Source organism: Marmota monax, unplaced genomic scaffold (assembly GCF_021218885.2).
Source record: "Marmota monax isolate L192 unplaced genomic scaffold, Marmota_monax_Labrador192_F-V1.1 WCK01_AAM20220418_F8-fsc00181, whole genome shotgun sequence".
In the NCBI taxonomy this organism is placed as follows: Eukaryota; Metazoa; Chordata; class Mammalia; order Rodentia; family Sciuridae; genus Marmota; species Marmota monax.
This window is the reverse complement of record NW_026694276.1, coordinates 2,648,348-2,653,498: the sequence shown is the minus strand read 5'-3', so window position 1 is coordinate 2,653,498 and position 5,151 is coordinate 2,648,348. Positions and strand designations below refer to the sequence as shown.

Sequence of the window (5,151 nt, the reverse complement as noted above, 5' to 3'; positions counted from 1 at the left end):
AATCCACGTTCTCTGCCCAAATCCACCTCCACTGGGCTTCTGTCTCCCAAAAAATACTGTCTAAATCCCGTGAGAACTCAAGGGGAACTCAGGCAGCAGGATACGCCCTATTCCCAGCAGGAATAATCTTAAACCTTAAACCTGGAACCTAAACCGGGAACGCCCTAAACCCGATTATCTTAAACCGGGAACACCCTAATCCGCCTTGGTCCTTGAGCAAGGTCACCTACATTCAATGTCACTGCAACATGGGGTACGCTGGCAAGGAAATTGTCATACCTAATTGGCTAATGGCTCCCAGCATTCCATCCTATAGAATCCTCCACCTCAGAGTTTCAGACTCATAGAGATAATCTTAATGCAAACACATCTGCATGAGGACATGCAGTAAGAGAAAGTTCTAGACCAAACACAATAGCCATAGATAATATCAAGTATGGCATGAGAAACAAATGCATAGATGAAAAAATAAACATAAATTGTCAGAGATGAGAAAAAGCATAGGAGAATAGATTCTGCTGTTCATTTTTTTAAATTGTAAATAAGGGCATCAGCTAGTTCTAATTTGAAAGGTAAGGTTTGAACTCTTTCATTATTGTGATGTAGTTAAAACCAGATAGAATTATACATATAGAAATTATCTAGAATGCATGCAATTTATTTTAAAGCTATACAACATTTCATTCTTATCCCAGAGTTATGAATAACAAAATCCTACATAAGACTGCATATGTTGTACAGGAAAAATGGAAGTGTAAGTAATATGCTCTGAACATGTATGAGCATATATTCACAGCCACATTTAAACAAATTTCAGGTGGTCACATATCAAGTGAAAATAAGTCAAAGATTTGCAATCTGGTAAGGAGAGGTTCTCTGAAGGGCACTCTGTGGAATGCATTTCTCTTAGTAGTAGCTCTGGTGGACTCAATACAATTCTAAGCACATTTCTTTAATCCTGGCCTCTCACTAGGTCAGCACCATCTGATTTCAAGCATTACTGTAGGAGACAGAGGGACAGTGATTATTGAAAAGGCTGCAACACACTTTCTCTGGAAATTGCTTTTTTCTTTTTTCTTTTGATCATGCTCAGAAACCCTGATTCACCTTGGTTGAAAAGTCCCAGGATCACCTCTATTTCAGCATAGGGGACAAACTGAGTGCAGCTGGTGGTCCTCAGATGGTAAATGCCAAAAACTCTGCTGAGGGATTTGGGTTTTTTGTTTGGTTTTGTTTTAAATTGGCTGCTTAAGAAAGTACTTAATCAGCTTCCTATATTCTTTGTATCAGTTCAGGAAGATTCATCTGGGTAATTTAAGGACATGGTCTGGAAGAGAATTTTCAGAGCTGGGAGGATAAACCTATTTTAATATCAGGTGGTCTAAAGGATCCTGTGGTTAGCCTTCACCTGAGACAATTCTCAACAGGTGGCCCAGTGACAATGATTCAAGGCAGCTCTTAGGTGCTGCCTGTTAACTTAGGATCATTTTGGTATTTGCCAGCAGCTTACCACATTCTCTTATTGTTTGTAGTTTGGGTGTTTATATTTACAATTATATTTCACAGTGATCATTTATTTGATCTCTTCTTTCCAAGGTCTTTACCTCTACATCCTTTCTGGTCTATTTTTGATTTTTAAAAAATTTTTTTAGATTTTAATTTTTTGGTGCAAGGGATAAAACCCAAGGCCTTGCACATCTTTCTCTTGTTTCACTATGTCGGGTGCTATTTCTAGTGCAGAGTCAAATAGTAAACAGCAGCTACAGCCACATTCTTGTCGTGTTGATCTTCATCAGGGCACCACCACCGTGTTGTTTACCCATTGAGAATGATGCAGGTTGCCATCCCTCTCAGTCCCCAGATGAAGTGACACTATTAGGTTTCATGTGACAGGACCACCCAGGCATTCCTGGAATAAACTGCAGAACTGACAAATATAAGCAGCACGAGCCTGGCTGGGCCTAAAAAATACTGCAGTACCTTTTCTCAAGTAAATAAATGAATAAACCAATTTCTAGACTGAACGATCATCACAGGAAACACACCTCATCTATCTCTGTATTTGTAAATTTTGAGATATGCCCTGTAAGAAGCATTTTCAAATGTCTTTATATATTTGTAACTGAGTATTTAGGTGACAAAGCCAGATGACTAGAGGAGATCTCAACCCTCAGAGTCTCTTATTACCCACTACACTCAGTCTACCAGCCAGGAAGATTTTGGAGGGTCAGGAGCAAGGGGAAACTCAACCCTGTTGCCCCTTCCCGTGGGTCAGCTCTCACTGCCATTTGCAGTAGGTCACCTTCCAGAGCAGTGATTTGCACAGGAGAGACAGCAGCTCCTTTTCTTGTTTACTAGACTCAAAAACTGAGACATGTATTATAAGGCTGAGGATTATAAATAGGGTGAGATGCCAGAGACCCCACAAAGACATGACTTCTCGACTCACTTCAGAGTGTACAGGTGTGTGGGGAATGGAGAAGAGAGACTAGGCAACAAGAGGAATGGCAGCAAAAAATGACATTCCCACTGAGGTCTGCCCGTGAAGGATACAAAGATATCAGTTTACCAGGAAACTCCATAATATTCTCTAGCCTGGTTATCTTACCATGTTTAAAGGCAGGTGAAAGTATTTTTTATTTAGAAACTTTTATGATAAAATTATACCTAAATTAAATTTATAATTATATCTATGTTGGGGTATAAAGTGATGTTTAATGATTTACAAATAATTAAATCAAGATAATTAACATCTGTCACCTTTTGTGAAGGTATTTCAAAGTGTATAAATACTCACTCCTATTATTGAGCGATAGTGGTTAAGAGCCTTGCCTTGATAATCTAACAACTCTACGTGTGAGCTCCAGCTCTGTCAGTTATGGGTTGTGTGATCTTGGGCCATTGTAGTGATTAAGCCTTTGTTTTCATATTTGTAAAGCAACGATAATACACCACTCTCCTTCTTAAGGTTCTTGTGTGGATGAAATGAGAAAATGTACATGGAAGTACCATGGAAACTCGATAAATGTCAGCTATCATTATTTTCTCTTTAGGTTTCTATAAGTAATATGATTCTTTTACATTTCACACAATGGGGCTGGTGGGGGAAACCCAAGGCCTTGGGGCAAAGAAAAGAGCTATTTATATCCCTGTAGTTTTTAGTGATGTTAAGAACTATAATACAACTTCCTATAAAATACATTTTAGTTCAAAGCCAAGGGAGGTGTGATTCAGAATGTTGAAAAGTGTATGGCTCTTGCCTTGAATAAAGTCTAAGTGACCACAAATTCAGAGGAGACATGAGTCCTTAAAATAGATTGTTTACAAAAATTACATATATATATATCAGCTATAAAATGGTCATGCAAAGCAATATTCATTACTAGTGAATACAATATGCATATACTAATATAGACATTTAGGCTTTTTTTGTTCATATTGTATTCTATTTTAAACACATTAGTCAAAACCCAGAAGAGGAAATTTCCTGAATATAAAAAAGGATACTTATTGTAATAGCAAGTGAAATATTTAGTTCATCAAGCCCATGGGTCAGCACCATTTTTTTTTTTGTAACAAGATAGTAAATCCTTCAGGCTTTGCAGACTGGTAGATGTGTGTCCCAACTACTCAACTCTGATATTGTAGAGGAAAGCAATTACAGACAACTTATAAAATAAATGAGTGTGATTGTGTTACAATACAATCTTATTTACACTGGCCTGTGATGCTAAGGCAGGAAGATCTCATGTTCCTCAAAGCCAGCTTCAGCAAAAGCAAGGTGCTAAGCAACTCACTGAGATACTGTCTCTAAAGAAAATATAAAATAGGGCTGGGGATGTGGCTCAGTGGTCCAGTGCCCCTAAGTTTAATCCCCAGTACCCCCTACTGGAAAAAAACAAACAAAAAACAAGTGGCAGGCCAAATATGGCCTGTGTGTTTTGTGTGATATATATATATATATATATATATATATATATAGAGAGAGAGAGAGAGAGAGAGAGAGAGAGAGAGAAGGAGGGAGGGAGGGAGAGTGTGTGTCATGCATTGCATTCAGGATGTTTTGGTCAAATGTGAAAGGTGAAAAACTAACATGATTCACTGAATGCTTCAGAAACAAGCTTAAGTAAATATGATCTCTGTACTATGTAACAATTTGTGCACTATTAACAAATGAAGACAATTGTGTGAATATATGGGTACATTATATATATGTAACATGTTACAAGTATTTAATGTTTAAATCTTACATATATTATGAAAAGCTTCAAACTATACTGGGCTCTTTCCTTTCACAGCTACAGCTACAGCCAGGAGGATGCTCAGGCTTCAGAAGTGGTGCCTCCAGTTTCCCCTATTGTGGCAAAAAGAAGGTCTAGTTGGATCCCAATGAGACCGATGAAATCTCCAATGCCAACTTATCAGCAGATCTGGAAGCTGATCAAAGACAGTTGATCATCCACAAAACCAGTGACTGTCCATTCTGGGGCTCCATGCCAGAAAAGTACTTTGGCTCCCCAGAAACACAGGCATGTGGGCATAGGTAAGCAGAAGATTACAGCTAATGCTCCAATGCAGGAGAACCTCACCTGGGTGCAGAAGATGTGGATTCTGTGTAGGGTGCTCAGAGATACTGTGAATCTAAGATTGACCACCACATGTATCACAGCCTCTATCTGAAGGTAAAGGGCAATGTGTTCAAAAGCAAATGGATCCTCATGAAACATATCCCCAAGCTGAAGGCCAACAAGAAGCTTCTTGGCTGACCAGGCTGAGACCTGCAGGTATAAGACCAAGGAGGCACACAAGTGCTAGGAGGAGTGCTCCAGGAGGAGGACATCATCAAGACTGTCCAAGGAGGAAGAGACCAAAAAATAAAGCTCCCCTCTTGTGTTTGTACATAGTGGCCTTGATGGTTACATAGATACTCCTTGAAATAAAAACAAGTTTTATCTGTTAAATATATATATATATATATATATATATATATATCCACAATTTTAAAAGTTATAAATCTTCTTTTTTACAATAAAAGAAATACAATTAATCTGGTCTTTGATTTGTGATGTTTAAAGAAGTCATGTTACTTGTTTTAAAACCAGTAATAGTTCATCACTCTCCAAATATTTCTGCTCTGTTTCACATACTTTA

At 38.2% G+C, this 5,151-nt stretch overlaps 1 pseudogene; it reads left to right on the top strand.

The window, feature by feature from the left end:
• Nucleotides 1–4,318: 4,318 nt before the first annotated feature.
• On the top strand, nucleotides 4,319–4,815 carry LOC124108668 (large ribosomal subunit protein eL19-like; annotated as a pseudogene).
• The last annotated feature ends 336 nt before the right edge of the window (nucleotides 4,816–5,151 follow it).